Source organism: Thermobia domestica, chromosome 12 (assembly GCF_964235325.1).
Source record: "Thermobia domestica chromosome 12, izTheDome1.hap1.1, whole genome shotgun sequence".
In the NCBI taxonomy this organism is placed as follows: domain Eukaryota; kingdom Metazoa; phylum Arthropoda; class Insecta; order Zygentoma; family Lepismatidae; genus Thermobia; species Thermobia domestica.
Genome location: NC_137465.1, coordinates 122,323,304 through 122,341,964, shown reverse-complemented (window position 1 = coordinate 122,341,964; position 18,661 = coordinate 122,323,304). Strand labels below are relative to the sequence as shown.

The 18,661-nt window shown below is 34.3% G+C and overlaps 1 protein-coding gene and 1 pseudogene across 2 annotated transcripts in view; one reads left to right on the top strand and one right to left on the bottom strand.

The window, feature by feature from the left end:
- nAChRalpha1 (nicotinic acetylcholine receptor alpha1) overlaps nucleotides 1–18,661 on the top strand; it is a 778,319-nt gene that overhangs the window by 599,305 nt on the left and 160,353 nt on the right. The window lies entirely within an intron of this gene.
- Nucleotides 15,587–18,009, bottom strand: LOC145667128 (NADH-ubiquinone oxidoreductase chain 5 pseudogene; annotated as a pseudogene).

Below are 18,661 nucleotides of genomic sequence, written 5' to 3'. Positions count from 1 at the left end.
TGGAATTCTTGATATGTTCTTTAAGATATTATCTAGCTCCTTAATCTGATTTCTTTCACTTTTCAAAAGACCAAACCAAACCTGGTTGTAATCCTTGGACGTTCCGACAGATCTGATTTTGATTCACATAAGAGGAAACTCACTTGAGTCCAATCGCATATCTTGTTTTTAAATATTTATAGAAGATTACTTTTGTTTAATATTGAACGGGCGTAAGACGAGAAACATTATGATAATTACATAAAGAAAAACCAACAATATTTATCAAACAACTATTTAATAATTCCGTATGTTTTGAGCTGATCCATGAAGCCCTTTCTAAGTCTATCAACAACAACTACCTCGCAATAACTAACACATTATGCAAACTCCAGAACACTTTTGTTCTTAAATATTATTCACTCGGTTTCATCCATCTCATTCTATCAATTGAGTTTTCCTGACTCGATCTGTCAAGTGTGGTTAAGTTAGTCTGTCTCTGTTTTACCTCACGTCTTTGAGAGTTAAATGAAGGATTCTCTCACTTAAATGAAAGGTTCATTCTTCTGAATCAAATCGCGGTGTCCATTACATAGGTATATAATAAGTTATCACAGTACATATAATTAATAATCTAGTAAGAACAGTAACGGTAACCATATTATCAATAACAATGCAGTCCATTAACAAAACAAAAGATTTGCTATATGTGTATAAAAATCTTGCAGTACTTCTTATCAATTCTCGAATTGTTGAAAACTTTGTGAATCACGATTGTGAAATACTGTTACCTACAGTATTTAAAATTTAGTGTTATTAAAGGGAAAGGTTTTTATATTTACAAACAATTATATTTCTCTCGGTAATCATACTCTTGCCGTATGGTATATATAAAGTCAATCTGTACCCACATAGTATTACTTATAATTTCCGGAATAACATCTAATTTCCACACTTATACTGTAGATAAATGAGGACAATGACTAGTGATCACCTATTTGACACATACACGATAAGAACCAAACTCCATTCATAGTACTCACTCCTCTTTTATTTAACAGAACAGCATAATATTACGAATACATTCACACATGATTATTGCCCATTATATTTATTATATTACCCAATTGTGACCGTATAAATATTGTAAATTTTATGTAACAATTTTGAGAAGCTTATCATACATTAAATGCAGCAATTATTTACAAGCTAAATCTATTCAACAACATAGTATATACACACTTATTAGATCTTTTACCAACCCAACTACTCTCAATATACAATAATGTTGTATAGACTACAAGTTCATAGCAGTAGCATATAAATAGTACCGTTATATCTAGAACTAGCAAGGAATTCACTGTGGCCAATCAACTGAAGTTAGTATTTCCTATACATCATTAGCGAAACTTGACGTTTAATGTATTCCTTCGGCGTCGTTAAGCTTCATTTAGTCATAATGGAGGGAAAAGTAGCTATATGCCCCAAACAGCCTTTGGACCAATTTCTCCCTTTCTTGATCATTCTAATTGATGCAAGGGAGATTAAGGTTACAAATATGATCTTAAACCTTCGGAAACATGGTTGATGGTGTTTCTCTTTCTTCTGAAGGCAGCAGTACATTAATGACCACATTCATCATCAAGTTTCGAAGTTTAGCCAAACTAATCTGAATATTAACTACGACCTTCCATATCTTTCTCTTTTCTCTCCCCCAACCCTCTAGCAAAGCTTTCGTTAATTGCATTCCGTCGGCAACAGTGATTAGCCGTCACTTCAGCAGCCGCCATCAAGTTTACGACGGAAGGGATCTTGGCAAAAGCTTCTGTCTCACTCACCTACTTCGCTTTTCCTTAAACTCCAAAACTAATTTCCAGATTACAATCTAAAACGAGTTTACTTTAGAATTATGAACACTTGACCTGTTGCCGCGAAGGAACTCCCGATTACATAAGATGCAGTGTGAGGATAGTTTATACCAACTGGTACAAACGGTCTCTACCACTTCATTCCATAATTTATATTTTTTTCTTTCAAGAAACGGAAATTATCTTTTGGAAGAGAGATAGAATAATAACATCTATACACCTCATACTGGGTACTTGATGAACTATTTTCTAGAGAAGTTTTGCTTCGATTTCACAAATTAAACTAAGTGTCTAAAGACGCTCTTAGGCATTTTGTTGTATGCATATCCTTAACAACTGTCTGTCATGAAAATTAAATGTACATATCACGAACTAACTCTAGAAAGTAAATTATTAAGGCAAACTTTTTAAAAATGATTTATAGTTACACCAAGTATATGAATGATAATTAAACTGTAAATATTCAATTGAAACTGATCATAAGTCTGAAACTTTACTAAGAAAATAAGATATTAAAATCCTCGTTAAAAAATTATGATAAATGGTATTTCATGAATGATATTTCATAAATAGTATTTCATGAAAAAAATTAGAGGCGGATAAAAGTAGAGTTGTATGATAAGAAGAAATGAAAGTTTATACTATGTAGGATTCGTTTAGTAGAAAGAACATATTTCACCTGAAACTTAAATAGGTCTTAACTGTATTAAATATGTGTGTCATTTTTCTTCCTCGTCCATTCATCTTTATAGGAAGTTATTTTCCGTTTTCTTTGAAATGAACTGGAATTTTTAATAGTTTGATTTTACTGAGTTCCTCTTGAAATTTACTTAATGTCTTTTACTTGGTGAAGATTAAATTCGATTACATATAATCTTCACACTTGTAATTAAATTTAAATAAAGAATATAAAATGTATATCTCATGGAAATTCACTTTGAAAAGACCAAAGGACATTTAATTTGACATGAAGAAGAAATCAGTAAAATCATATCTTTAAAATTCCAATTCATTTCATTGAAAATGTTTTGGTATTTCAAAGAAAATGAAAACTCCAAAGGCTAAAATCAAAGATGTGTACGTATTTAACATCGTTAACATTGCCGTTTAAACACAGTGTTAGATTGTATTTTTTAGAAAGCTGATAGGAAGGATAAAACATGTACACTTTTATGATAAAAGAGAAACGAAAGGTTTTACGGTAATTCGTCTCGTAGACAGAACATAAATGTCAACTCAATTTTTTTTTTATAGATCTATAGGTTTTATATATCTATAAGTGTATGTACATTTTTGTGTCTATCAAAGAAAACGTTTCTAAACTACTCTTTAACAAAAACGAGTTCGATTCTTGGTGTAGAAAAGTATAACAGCTTTTCCAGGCCAGCTACCCTGAGCGAGGTTTCCTCTGGGTTTTCCTCATTTACCAAGGCAAAGGCAGAATGGTACCTAACACACATATCTCAGGTCGCTTTCTTCCTCCCTTCCTCATTCCTTTCTTCTTATCCCTCTTCCATGAATAGTGAGCTCGCTGAGGGACATCATACCTCATACATGACGGGCTTAAGGTCATACATGGCGATAATGCCCCGAAATACTGTATGTATGAGTGTATGTATGTATAAATAAATAAATAAAATCAAACAATATTTAACATTCTATTTTCAAGTATATTTTTATTTAAACTTTCATCACTCGCGCTTTGTTTTGTAATGTGTATACTCGCTTGTTTGCTTTTTCCAATGTAGGCATTTTGAGGCAATATACGGTATACGGTACATATTCTAACATTTATTTTTATATCTCTTATACCAGGAATGCTCCCTCCAGGGACAATCAAATACTGGAGTCCAAATAGAATCATAATTCCCGCTCTTGATGTTGCTTTATAATCCAGTTCCCTCTGGAAACTTATTCATGATTTGTACAAATAGTTGTTTGTAGAGTTTACAATTTCGTCAACATATTGATATTGATAAATTTCAAAAGTGCATCAATTTGTTTAATGATTCCTTTGGTATGATGCTTTGGACTTGACATCATTTTTATAATGTTCCTATACGATTATTTTTTATTTTTCTAGTTACACGACACGAATTTGCTTTAAAACTAAACTGCGACCTGAACTTCGAAGTGGAATATTTGGGGAATGAAGTAGGCTTCTAAACGGAATTTAGCTAGACTATCAACGGTGCAACCCAGCAAGTTGCTCCAAGAGAGATGGGACTGGGCTTTGTACACACTTGAGTGAATCAAAAGTCTTCTTCCAGAATATGACAGTCATAAAACAATAACCTACCATACATACGTCTTACACATATACATACCTACATATTATTAATATTCTTTTAGTATATTACTTCTTCCAACTTGAGTCTTAACTGTGCGTGAAATTAGAATTATAGGCTACAGGAAATCTATGAATAAACTATTTACAAGAAAACAAAACTTGTTTATGGAAGACCATTTGTTTGATTTTGCGTTTATATGAGTACAAACGATTTTTAAAAATCCAATAAGAAGATCAAATTCGGACACTGTTATGTAATGGTACAAGTGCAGTAATAAATCCATAACTGTATGCATCCTGTTAGGTAAATGAGAATGAAAAAGGTGAATGATTAATTTACGCTGTTTAAATTTTTAAACTTGTTAATATGATTTAATGTTTGTTTTTTTCTTTCATATTGTATTATAGGTGGTCTTCATTCGCTGTAAGCAGGCGCGCACCCAGAAATTTATGTTGAGGATTTTCCGAAAGTTGAGGGATCCACCTCTAGTAGTCACTTCATTTTACGTAATATTAAATTGTATTATTCTGTATCCGATAAAACGATAAGTAATTTTAAAGTACTGCCTATATTCTCAGAAAAAAGAAAAGTAAATTGTTTCTACAAGAAAAAGAGTACAGATGTAGTGTAAGATCAAATGTTTAAGGCATGAACAATTTCTCCCCTAGAGCAACCATAGTTTTCTTAATACAGTGTAGAAATGTGTGTCAAATAACGAAGCTTGGGGAGGGTCTGGACTTGGTGGACCACCCAAGTGGATGCGCCTCTGACTGTAAATATTAAATAAGTATAACAAACAAATAACAGACGAACCCCATTTATGGAGAGGAGGAAATCGTTTGCGGGTAGCGGGCCTTCCTTTGTTTCCCCGTGGCTACACTCCTGCTACTAACCAATTAACAGTTTGAGAAATCAATATTATATTCTTATACAACAACAACAATTAGAATTTTAAATATAACTTAAGATTTTGTGTGAGAGAAGAGAAAGTAGTAGTTAGACCAAAGGAAGAGTCTATATCCATGTGGTTTGCAATGGTATCGAGGTTAACGGTGTTGAACACTTTATTTTCTTCAGTCCCTTGATTTATATGGAGAATTATTTTTGTTTTCTCTGAAATGGACTAGAATTTTATTGATGTGATTTTTACTGATTTCTTCTTATAGTTTAGTTAAATAATCACTTACATCGTAAAAGTATAAAAAATGTATGCATAATTTTCAATTTGATAATTAAGTTAAGTAATATTAATTAATTAATAACTTAATTTAAGTAATATTAAATGTATACATGATGCAAAAATAACTTTTAAAAGACAACTAACATTTGATTATAGCTGTTCTTGAGCAATCAGCCAGGTGATTTCCATTTCGTCCAACGTTTTGAGAATTGACACATTGTTCTCATTGACACATTGTTCTCGTCTTCAGAATAAAGTATGAGAGACCAAAAACAGAAGCCTTTCTTATTTAGGTGCAGGCAGGAAGGGGCGGAATTTGGTCAATGGCGACGTCCAATCAGTGTCAGTTTGTTGCCTCAATTGTGATTGACTGGTTGACTGGGTTGGTTAGCAATCTCTAATTTGTTGTTTTGTATGAGTTTTCTTCCAATTAATTCCAATTAACATTTAACCAGATTTGGGAAACGAATCAGTAAAATCAAATATTTAAAATTGCAGTTGATTTGAAAGAAAACAGAAAAATAATTCTTGACATAAATCAAAGGGCTTTGAAATAAAAGGTAGAGTAAATATGACACCAGTAAGACTTCGTAAAAGTACTTTAAGAACTTTTTACGGAATTTACGGATTAGGAAACATGTAAATCCATTGAAATCGGAAATTGAACTTTCTTCACAGTCACACACCATTTCATTCGTATTGTCACTTGAGAAGAAATAATTTTCTTATCTATTTGTTACTACTTACAAATATTGCCACAAGAGTGATTCCTAGAAATATAAAACAAGGAATGGCACAGATCTATTTCTTTTTGTATTATTCTTTTCTTTTTTTTTTGCACAAATCAGATTTGGTTTTCACAAAACTTCATTTAGTGAAAATCTTTATACATATTAATGTACAATACAAATTAAAAGAAGATATTGTTATTTCATTCACTTTCAGTTTAGAGTTTCAGATTTTTAAATATAAAGCTTTTGTTTCTACTTTAAAACAAATACATGAACAGTAATTACAATATATGATTGTATTTCAGAATATTTTTGATGATTATAATTGTCAGAATCGTCCAGTATTAAATACATTGCATAATGTTTCTTTTTTCTTATATACAGACAAAGATTATTGTCTGTCAGCTGCTTGTATGCATTTTAATTCTTGTTTGAAAAAGTCTGAAGAAGTTTTATAATATATGTATCTCAAAATATTTAATTATATCGTGCTTTCAAGAACTGTTCCTATATACATTTTCTTCCTATTATGTCTTCTGTAGGTAACATGATACTAAGACACGACTATTCAGATGTATGAATTGTTACTTAAATGTTAAAATTCTGCAATATCATAAGCGAATAAGGAAACAAAAATACCTAAAGATATATCAAAGGACAGATCTCATTAAGCGAAATATATATGTATATGTATATATATGCGTTTTTTCCTTAAGTGGTTTTTGTTAAATAACATATGCACACATGTTCGATGACCTGTTAGTTTCCCGACAACACTATTTATTTATTTATTTATTTATTTATTTATTTTGACTCATTTTACATGTCGAGGTTAAGGCTATATGTAGCCTTATCTACCACCTAAACATGACACAAAATTGAAAAATCAAAGGATATAGCTAACAATAGCAAAAGAAAAAAAGTTAGAAAGTAAAAAAAAACACAAGAAACAGACTGTCACTTGAACACACACACACACACACACACACACACAAACATACACACAAATATAATATACTGCTACACGAAAGTACATACATGTTATAATATGTAATAAGTATTGGGTTTCATATCTTTATGACAAGCTTCTCTATTGGCTCTTCTGTCTCTGTGTCCATTCAACCCTGCTTCGATAACAATAAATTATAAACTGCTCTTTTAAAAGATGCTAAAGATTTTGACTCACGTACCGAGGTTGGCAAAGTATTCCAATCACGACACGTCGAAATTATAAATGATTTGGAGGAATAAGTTGATCTATGAATAGGAATTGCAAGTTGGCTATTAAAACGTGATCTTGTGTCCCTCTCATGGAAATCGCTTAAAAGATTAAGATGTTTTAGAAGATAGGAAGGTTCTGTAAAAGTAAGTGTTTTATACAGCAGTACCAACGAGTGCAATTTTCGCCGTTGCTGCATCTTCAGCCATTGCAGCTTTTCAAAGAATGGCGTAACATGATTTGAGAATTTTAAGTTAAAAATAAAACGTATACAAGCATTTTGTACTCGCTGCAAACGCTTTTGTAAATGTATATCAGCGTCAGTTAAGGCGGTGTCACAGTACTCCAAATGTGGTACCACTAGGGTTTGAACAAGAGTTTTTTTCAACTGTGTTGGTAAAAAGTTTTTTAATTTGCTGAGAGAATGAAGAATTCCAAAAGCCTTCTTGCGTGATGCGTTAATTTGATCGGATCAAGTTAAATATTTGTTAAGTATGACGCCAAGATATTTCACAGAGGAAGAGAAGGGAATATTTACGCCTTCTAAAGTTATATTGGGAACAAGTGAAGCATCTATTAACGTCGTTGCACGTTTGGAAGTAATTAAAATTGACTTTGATTTGACTGGATTTATAATCAAACAATTATTTGCTGACCATTTAGCCAAATTACTCAAGTCTTCTTCATCTTTGTTATACAAGTATCTATTTGCTTTGGTGAAGAAGATAGATACAATTGAACATCGTCCGCATACATGTGATACTTACAGTGTTTTAGATATTGTGCTAAGTCATTAATATAAAGGCAGAAAAGAAGAGGCCCTAAAACACTACCTTGAGGAACCCCACAAGGAAGGTCACGCTGACCAGAAACTAAGTTGGCAACCACCACATACTGTTTTCGGTCGCATAAGTAATTTTGGACCACTTAGCAGCTGAAGTAGAGAAACGAAATTTTTGTACAAGTTTCTGTAGCAAAATGTCATGGTTTACTGACTGGAATGCTTTGCTATAATCCAGTAAGGTAAGTATGGTTATCTCTCTCTTGTCCAAAGCAGAACGTATATCATCAGTAATACTAGTAAGGGCTGTAGAAGTGCTGCAATGTTTACGAAACCCGGATTGAAAAGTGTCTAAAAGGTTATAAGTTCGAAGGTGCTCACATATTTGATCACTTACAATATATTCAAGAGCTTTAGATAGGACAGGTAATATTGAAATAGGCCTTAAGTCTTCTGCAGATCGGACATCCTTAGTCTTAGGGAGAGGCAGGACTCGTGCTGTCTTCCACAAGACTGGGAATGTTCCGGTAGTAAGGGAAAGATTAAATAAATTGGTAATTGGGGAGAGGACGAAGGGTAATATTTTCTTGATCAATGTTATGCTTATTTCATCAGCACCTATAGCAGTGGATTTTATCCTCTTAATCGCTTTCATTACATCATGTGGGGTGACACAAGTGAAAGAGAAAACATTTTCTTCAAAATTAGGGATTTGTCCTGTATTATCAGATCTTGCATTTATCTGTGAGCTAGAACTATCAATTCTACAGAAATAATTGTTAAGATAATCAGCAGAGAAAGGAGCAGCTACATCCGGCTGGACTCTTTTGCTGCTACGAATGCCAAGTAGCTTCAAATTTCTCCAAAGATAAGAGGGATTCTTGTTCTCAAACAGGGTGTAGGAAAATTTTAATTTCGCATTACGCACGACTTGATTACATCTATTTCTAAGGATCCTATATTCCTCAAATTTGTCATTTAAGTTGGGTAGATTCAATTTACGTGCTTTCTTAAATTTACTATACGCTCTGTCGCGACAAGCCATTAAACTTCGAATTTCATCTGTAATTGCGAAGGAGAACGAGAAACGCGTTTTTCTCTCAAGGGGGCATGAATGTTCAGAAGATAAAATATTAACTCATTGAAATAAGATAGTTGGTCATCCACAGAAGGAAAATAACTTATTAGATGCCAAGGCAATAACGCAGCATCACGCAAGAGTGCTTCATTGTTAATGTTGGCTAAATCTCTGTATAAAACAATTTTAGGCTTGAATTTGGGAGTCTTAATAGAATAGCAAACAAAGATAAGATCATGACGCGAAATGCCAGGTACTGAAAATTGACCGAAATGAAGAACTCTATCAATGTCGGAAGTTAAGATTAAGTCAAGAAGTGAATCTGAGGTGGTAGTATGAAACGTAGCTTCGAGCGGACAGATGGAAAAATTTAAGGATGTAGTAATCTCGCGGAATGTTTCTACTTCACGTTTAGTGGACAATAAATCAAAGTTCATGTCCCCAAGTATGAGACTATGCATATAAAGTGGTGAGATAAGAGAAATATCTTCTTTGAAATTCTTAAATGATGTCCCTGGTGGGCGGTACACACAAGCCAAAAGCAATTTTTGGTTCTCAATAGATATCTCAACTATGATGTACTCAGATTCGAAGCTATAATGACCACCTGATTGACAAAGAATTTTTGCGTCAATGTCATTTCGCAGAAAGATTGCAACCCCACCACCACCTTTGTTAATGCGATCGTTCCGGATAATTTTGAAGTTATTTAACAATACCAGATCATTAGAAAGAGTTGGCTTTAACCAAGTCTCGGAAACTAATATTGCATGCAAGTTCTCAACGGAATGAAAAATAACTTCGAACTCAGTATAATGTCTGACAAGGCTCTGCGCATTAATGTGCACAGCATTGAACGTTGGTAGCTTCGGTTTATTAAGTTCTGTTTGCAATAAATACTGAGGGCCTTCGTGAGACACTTGGAGATCGGGTAGCTGTGAAGGTTCATTGTCTTCGAAAACAGAGGGACATATTTTATTTAGGTTGGTTAAAACGAATGAAGAGGGGCTATGTTTGTTGCTTATATTGTCAGTCATTGTACTCATGTAATATTGAATATTTCAGTGGCAGGTATTGCGAAAAAACAGAAAGACTAGAGAAAACGAAAAGACTATAGAATGGAGATTTACTGTTTCCTTGTTGGTTGTTTAAAAAAAAAAAAAGTTTTTTCTATCATCCCGTCGTCATAGAATTTCTGTGGATTTTGTTCCAAAAAAGTTATAGTTGTTTTCAAACGCCTCTTCTGAAACTAACTTAACACCTTCAGCGAGTTCTGCGGAGACCGAAACAAATGAGAATCTGACTATGCCAGGTCTGGACTACACTGTGGATGCATTAAAACCTTCTAGTCAAGATTTCTTAATTTCTCACGGGTCATGAAAAATGTATGTGGTCTGACGCTGTTAGCATGGTATACTCTTTCTGTTGACCAGTTACAGCCGTTTCTTTTGAATTGGCTCGGGCTACTTGTCGGAAGTAGCAATTCAAGTCTATTGTTCTGCTCGGCGGCAGCACTTTGTAGTTCCCGATGCCCTTTCAATCCCACCAAACGCTCAACGGAACCTTCCTTGGCGTCATCTTGGCCTTTGCCACAGACTACGCAGCTTCTCCCGTCGACCATGATCTTTTACGCACACTCTTGTGTAGTTTATTCAGTTTTCATCACTAGTGATCAACTGCTTCAGAAATGGCTCGAGTTCGTTACGTTTCAATAGAGATTCGCACGATCGAATAAAGTTTTTGAGTTATGGTACCCAAATGTAGAGCATCTTTTTGTAGCCAGCTTTCTCATAATGATTAACTCTTTGGTGGTAGATGTTTAGATCATTGGCCATGCAGTGACTGCTTACATGGCGATCTTGCTTGATTTTTGCAAGAATCCACATTTTTGTGATTGATTGTCAATTGCAAGAATCATCTTGAACATCAAAATTTCCAGAACGAAACAACGGAACCATCTTTTGGCTGTTGTTTTCACAGCTTATCTTGCCCATAAACAGCGATAATTTCTTCACAGGCCTGCGCAGCATTTCATCTTTATCGAAATGAAATTGGAAAAATATATCGCAGTTTTGCGGAAAATTGAATAATCTTTACAGTGTTATATGTAGTATCTGATTATAAGAATTCCTGCACATCTACTAGCTTTAACTACCAGCTGTCAAATGGCCTTAGACCTGTAACAATGCGACTCATATATATTAAGATTTGGGAAAGTAATGCAATCTCGGGCGCAAAAGACTCAATACTATTGGGCTTGAGCAGGAATAGTAGGAACATCTCTAAGTCTTCTTATTCGAGCAGAACTCGGTCGACCAGGTAGTTTAATTGGTGATGATCAAATTTATAATGTAATTGTTACTGCTCATGCTTTCATTATAATTTTCTTTATAGTTATACCAATTATAATTGGAGGCTTTGGTAATTGATTAGTGCCTTTAATACTAGGAGCGCCTGACATAGCATTTTCCCGCCTAAACAACATAAGATTTTGATTACTACCTCCCTCACTAACCCTGCTATTAACAGGAAGAATTGTAGAGAGTGGTGCAGGAACTGGATGACTGTATATCCCCCTCTCTCTAGAGCCATTGCTCACCCTGGAGCCTCTGTTGACCTCTCCATTTTCTCCCTCCATCTAGCTGGTGTATCCTCAATTCTTGGGGCAGTAAATTTTATCACAACTGTAATTAACATACGAACTCCTGGAATAACCTTAGAACGAATACCATTATTTGTTTGATCTGTAGTAATTACTGCTGTATTACTTCTTTTATCTCTTCCTGTACTAGCAGGAGCCATTACAATACTCTTAACTGACCGAAACCTGAATACCTCCTTCTTTGATCCTTCGGGAGGAGGAGACCCAATTCTATATCAACACTTATTCTGATTCTTCGGCCATCCTGAAGTTTACATTTTAATTCTCCCAGGATTCGGCATAATTTCACATATTGTAACCCAAGAAAGTGGTAAAAAGGAAACTTTTGGTGTTCTAGGAATAATTTATGCAATATTAGCAATTGGATTCTTAGGATTTATTGTCTGAGCCCACCATATATTCACTGTTGGTATGGACGTTGATACTCGCGCTTACTTTACTGCAGCCACAATAATCATTGCTGTTCCTACAGGAATTAAAGTATTTAGATGAATCGCCACACTTCACGGAGCACAAATAACTTACTCACCTTCAATTTTATGGACTTTAGGCTTCATTTTCCTATTTACTGTGGGAGGTCTCACAGGAGTTGTACTAGCAAACTCATCTTTAGATATTGTCCTCCACGACACTTATTATGTAGTAGCACACTTTCACTATGTACTATCCATAGGTGCCGTATTCGCTATCATGGCAGGACTCATTCATTGATTCCCCTTATTTAGAGGAACGACAATAAACCCCACATGATTAAAAATTCAATTCTTAGTAATATTTATAGGGGTAAATATCACATTCTTCCCTCAACATTTTTTAGGCCTAAGAGGAATACCTCGTCGATATTCAGATTACCCAGACGCCTACACTACATGAAATATAGTATCAAGTATTGGCTCATTCCTCTCTTTCATCGCCGTCTTAGTGCTTGTAATTATTATATGAGAAGCCTTCGCAAGAGCTCGACCAGTAATCTTTTCAGACCAACAAACAACATCTCTAGAATGATTTCAAAACCTACCGCCTGCAGAACATAGTTATGCAGAACTTCCCCTACTAACAAACTTCTAAGGTGGCAGATAAGTGCATTGGGTCTAAGCCCCAAATATAAGAACAATCGTCTTTCTTAGAAATGGCCATTTGAAATCAGCTAGGTCTTCAAGATGCAGCATCTCCTGTAATAGAACAAATAATATTTTTTCACGATCATACAATACTCATTGTAACAATAATTACAGTTCTTGTAGGCTATCTACTAGCCTCCCTTCTACCAAACACATATATTAACCGCAACTTATTAGAAGGACAAACCTTAGAAACCATTTGAACAATCTTACCTGCCATTACGTTAATCTTCATTGCTCTTCCCTCCTTACGACTCTTATACTTACTAGATGAAATTCATCAGCCAGCAATTACTCTTAAAACAATTGGACATCAATGATACTGAAGTTATGAATACTCTGACTTCTCCTTAACAGAATTTGATTCTTACATAATCCCTATCAACGAAATAAATCCTAGTTCATTTCGCCTACTAGATGTAGACAACCGTATTGTATTGCCCATTAATATTGATATTCGTATCCTAATTACCGCTGCCGATGTTCTCCACTCATGAGCTATACCCGCCTTTGGTATTAAGGCAGATGCCACTCCAGGGCGCTTAAATCAAGTAGCAGCCAATATTACCCGTACAGGCCTATTCTTCGGTCAATGTTCAGAAATCTGTGGTGCAAATCACAGCTTCATACCAATTGTTGTTGAGGCCTGCCCTCATTCAGTATTCATTAAATGAATAACAAAAATAATACAAGAACTTTCATTGGATGGCTGAAAGTAAGCAATGGTCTCTTAAACCAAAAGATAGTAAAATAACAATTGCTTCCAATGGAAAAATTAGTTAAATTATATCATAAGCATGTCAAGCTTAAATTACTACCTAATAGTATTTTTCTATCCCACAAATATCCCCCCTAAAATGACTCATTCTATTTATTATATTTTCTCTATGTTACCTTCTATTTGCATCTATTATATATTTTAATTCAAATACGCCCGATCCTTCCTTAAGTGACACTAATATCAAAAAAACAACCATAAATTGAAAGTGATAACAAACCTTTTTTCAACCTTTGATCCCTCTACTTCAATTATAAATATATCATTTAACTGACTTAGAACGGTAATTGGACTTCTAATCATTCCAATTCCATTCTGATTCTTACCAGGACGACCAAACATTTTATGAAATAAAATTACCTTAACTCTTCATAAGGAATTCAAAACTATTCTCGGTCCTACTAGCCATCAAGGAAGAACCTTCCTATTTATTTCCTTATTCTCCTTCATCCTGTTTAACAATTTTATAGGCCTATTCCCTTATGTATTTACCAGCTCTAGTCATCTAACTTTCACACTAACTCTTGCCCTCCCTCTTTGAATAAGCTTCATAATCTATGGCTGAATCAACCACACTCAACACATATTCGCCCATCTCGTTCCTTCTGGAACTCCAGCCCCTTTTATACCATTCATAGTATGCATTGAAATAATTAGCAACATCATTCGGCCCGGAACTCTAGCTGTTCGACTAATAGCAAATATAATTGCGGGCCATCTTCTCTTAACCTTATTAGGTAATACAGGCCCTTCTTTATCTCTCTCCATACTCTCATTACTAATAATTGGACAAATTGCCCTCCTAATATTAGAGTCTGCCGTCGCAGTAATCCAATCATACGTATTTGCAGTTCTAGTTACACTATACTCAAGAGAAGTTACTTATGTCAGCACCACAAAATCATCCTTACCACCTTGTCGATCAAAGTCCTTGACCACTTACTGGGGCCTTAGGTGCCTTAATTACAACCACAGGACTCACTAAATGATTCCACCAATATGATCCCTCCTTATTCTTCTTAGGCATATTAATTACATTATTAACTATAATTCAATGATGACGAGATGTTACTCGAGAAGGAACATATCAAGGATTACACACTTTACAAGTTACATTAGGTCTTCGGTGAGGTATGATCTTATTTATTATCTCTGAAGTATTCTTTTTTGTTTCATTTTTCTGGGCCTTCTTCCATAGCAGACTAGCACCAACAGTAGAAATTGGATCTTTCTGACCTCCAGCAGGAATTGTACCATTTAACCCAATACACATCCCTCTCCTTAACACTGCAATTCTACTAGCCTCAGGAGTTACTGTAACATGAGCTCATCACAGACTAATAGAGGGCAACCACACTCAGGCTACACAAGGTCTACTACTCACAATCCTTCTAGGCTTATATTTTACTGCTCTACAAGCATACGAATATTATGAAGCACCATTCACCATTGCAGATGCTGTATATGGTTCAACAATTTTCATAGCAACAGGCTTCCACGGTCTTCACGTTATTATTGGTTCCACATTTCTAGCCACTTGTCTATTACGCCACCTCCTATCACATTTCTCTCCTACTCACCATTTTGGATTTGAGGCCGCTGCTTGATATTGACATTTTGTAGATGTAGTATGATTATTCCTTTACATTTCTATTTATTGATGAGGAGGTTAAGCCTATTTAATATATATAGTATATTTGACTTCCAATCAAAAGGATCATTAAATGAAATAGGCAATTAATACAGTCTTAACGACCGGCCTACTAACTATTATTATTTGCTTAATTGTTATAGTCATTTCAACTCTTCTTTCCAAGAAAGTTATTAACGACCGATAAAAAAATTCTCCTTTTGAATGTGGGTTCGATCCTAAATCATCGGCCCGAATTCCCTTTTCCCTACGATTCTTCCTCATTGCCGTAATTTTCCTCATCTTCGACGTAGAAATTGCCCTTCTACTTCCAATAACAATTACTATTAACATCACTAACACATTATCCTGATCTCTGGTTAGATTAACGTTCTTAGTAATCCTCCTAATAGGCCTTTATCATGAGTGAAATCAAGGGTCTTTAACATGAGCTGACTAATGAAACGGGATAATAGTTAAGTATAATATTTGGTTTGCATCCAAAAGGTGTTGCTATCAACTTATCTCATAAGTAGGAAGCAAACAATTGCACTCAGTTTCGACCTGAGCCCTTGGCCTCTTTAGCCCCTACTTGTTAGTTGAAGCCAAAAAGAGGCATTTCACTGTTAATGATATCACTGGGTATTCCCACCCCAACTAAGGAGATGTGAATTAATCAAGAAGAAGCTGCTAACTTTTATCTTTAGCGGATTAGACCGTTAACATCTCTTAATATAAATAACTATGCCCCCTTAGTATAAGTATTACATTACCTTTTCGAGGTAAAAAAGAGAGTACTCTCAGGGAGTATTATTTAGGGAATATAATTCTTCTTAGTATCTTCAATACTATGCTTTCAATATAAGCTACCCAAATATACAAATATAAAGAAGCAAAGGAAAATTGTAAAAAATAAAAAAATTAATAAATACATTTTAAATAGATTGTCCTGCGATTGTTGAATCAATATTGAACCGTCCTTAAAACTACTATATATGCCCTGAGCACCAAGACATTCTCTCCATCCTTGATCAATATTATTATAATATAGACCTCCTACATATAAAGGGAATTTAATAATATAATTTGTTGATAAGTAAGGTAAAAATCATATGCTTCCTATTATTGTAGAGCTAAAATAAAACTTCACACACATTAAAGACTGCCCAATAGAATAATTTGATATTAAAACACCAACCCACAAGCCTACCACACTTACAAGTAATGCGCCCGTTTTTAAATATAAAGGTAAAATAACACAATTAACAGTAGGAAAAATTAATCAACTCAATGCTGCACCTCCCAAAATTGCCATCACTACTAATCCTAATATTCCCTTACACAGAGTCCAGCCTTCATTATCACTAATAGAATGAATATTAGTGCCCCCAAAACCCCTACCCGTTAAATAAAATCTTAAACGTACTGAATAACATACAGTTAGGCCCGTAGAAAAAAATAATAAGAAAAAGCTGACTGCATTAATTAAAGACAATGAAGAAATCTCCAAAATTAAGTCCTTAGAATAAAACCCAGCTAAAAATGGCATTCCACATAAAGCCAAGTTAGCTACATTTAAACAAGACAAAGTAAGGGGTATCTGACTTACAAGTGCCCCTATTCTACGAATATCTTGTGTATCTCCTACACCGTGAATGATTGCTCCTGCGCATAAAAAAGTAACGCCTTAAATAAAGTATGTGTTAACAGATGAAAGAAAGCCAGTACAGGAAATCCTATAGACAAAATTATTATTATAAGACCAAGCTGACTTAGTGTAGATAAAGCAATAATCTTCTTCAAATCATATTCATAATTAGCACCAATACCAGCTATAAATATTGTCAGCCCTGATAATAAAAGTAACACATTCCCCGCATAAACACTTAATAAAACATCTCTAAAACGAATTAACAAGTAAACCCCAGCAGTCACAAGTGTAGAAGAATGTACCAATGCTGACACTGGTGTAGGAGCAGCTATTGCTGCCGGCAATCACGCAGAAAAAGGAATTTGTGCACTTTTCGTTATTGCTGCCAAAATAATTAAGCTAGAGATAATTACTATCTCATTATTATTTAAAACTCTATGCAAATAAAAGACATAATTTCAACTCCCATAATTCAATATTCAAGCAATAGCTAACAAAATTGCTACATCTCCAATACGATTAGGGATCTCCAATACAAGACTCAATCTCCATCTCTACATAATATTTTCGTATTTACAATACATTTGCTTATTTGTTTTCAAAGGGTCGCACTGATGCTGTTGTAGAGTGCTAAATTCTACCGCGCAGGGTTCTTGAATCGATCTTCTCTCACTAATTGAGGTTTGTGGTGGAGAAACACCGTGTGCATGGGTTTTCTCGGATTTCTCCAGTTTCCTCCCGCTTTCGTCATTCTAACACTATCACTCATTTCATCATTACCATCTCCCTTAACTACGGTACATAAATGTGGGACATTAAACTCAATAAATAAATAAATAAATAACCAAATAAAAGCGGTAAACAGCATGCGTGCATGAATAAGCTAGACGGAAATACTGTATAAGTCGAATCGAGTATTTTTTTTTTTTTTTTTTTTTTTGACATGACAATATTAAATACAATGGAAGAATGCTGGCACACTAGCTCAGTGATATATAACACTCACATCTTGCGTGAGAGTTCTTTTGGTTGAACCCCATTCCATATGAATTTGTGATGGACAACATCGTGTTCGAGGATTTTCTCGGGGTTCTTCCCCAAAATTCTCATTCCATCAATTCATTTCATAAATATTCACTTTCATTGAACATCCACCTCCTTTAGGATACAGCGCATAAACCTGAGACATAAACCTGGAAAATTTCATTTTTCACTTACAATTAAAGAAATTCTTTTATTTTAATTTTATATGTTAAAAGCAATTTCTGTTTTATTTATGTTGTGAAAGTAAATACAATAAACTATCGATTATCCGCGGAATTGGGAAATTGAGTAGAACAGTAATCGCGGATAATCCGTAAAATGGCCGACAAAGGATAAGAATCAACAGGAAAATGCATTCAAACACGGTAAAGGGCCTATAGATATAATTATGACCTTATAAAGAGTAGTTTTCTGTACTGAAAATTTTGTTGCTTTACTTTTTCATTAAAAATTAAAACATTGAATTTTTGCTTTTTTGCGTTCTTGAAACAACTCTTCTTTATTTATGATTGGAATTTTTCAACAACATTTTGCACAAAGTTCTTTTTTTTTTTAGAAAAAAAAACTTTCTTTTAATGACATGACTTATTGTCACAAAAAAAATGAGCGAAGAAGAGGAAAAGAAGATCCCAGACAATCGATACTTTA